Source organism: Dermacentor variabilis, chromosome 5 (genome assembly GCF_050947875.1).
Source record: "Dermacentor variabilis isolate Ectoservices chromosome 5, ASM5094787v1, whole genome shotgun sequence".
Classification (NCBI taxonomy): domain Eukaryota; kingdom Metazoa; phylum Arthropoda; class Arachnida; order Ixodida; family Ixodidae; genus Dermacentor; species Dermacentor variabilis.
In genome coordinates this window covers 194,866,188-194,866,686 of record NC_134572.1, presented here as the reverse complement: position 1 = coordinate 194,866,686, position 499 = coordinate 194,866,188, and the positions used below count along the sequence as shown (strand labels likewise).

Sequence of the window (499 nt, the reverse complement as noted above, 5' to 3'; positions counted from 1 at the left end):
TCATATAACGCCGTCACTTCAGCGTTCAATTCTTCGAGGTCACAAGAAGTTTCTGCAAGTGCCAGAAATATATATATATATATATATATATATTTGTCATATCATGAGAATCCAACAAACACTGACACCAAGGACAACATAGGGGAAATTACTTGTGCTTAATAAATGAAAATAAAGAAACGATAAATTATGGAAATTAAAGTGGATGAAAAAACAACTTGCCGCCGGTGGGAACCGAACCCACAACCTTCGCATTTCAAGTGCGATGCTCTACCAATTGAGCTACCGCGGCGCTGATTCCCCATCCACTTTCTTGGGTATCTATGTGTACTAGTGGAACCCTGGGAGTGTTAGACAGCGCCAACACTCACAGACCTTGACGGCGGACGTGGAACGTCTTTTTTGCCGCAGGCGTCACGAGAACGTGATCTTTTTTGGGGTGAAGGCAACTGGTCAATAAACCCACATATGCTACCTGAAGGCATCAATGTTGCCGGAT

At 43.3% G+C, this 499-nt stretch overlaps 1 non-coding gene across 1 annotated transcript; it reads right to left on the bottom strand.

Annotated features, from left to right (window-relative positions):
- Positions 1-219: 219 nt before the first annotated feature.
- TRNAS-UGA (transfer RNA serine (anticodon UGA)) lies at positions 220-292 on the bottom strand. Its single transcript has one exon. It is a non-coding gene; the product is annotated as a tRNA-Ser (tRNA).
- Positions 293-499: the final 207 nt, after the last annotated feature.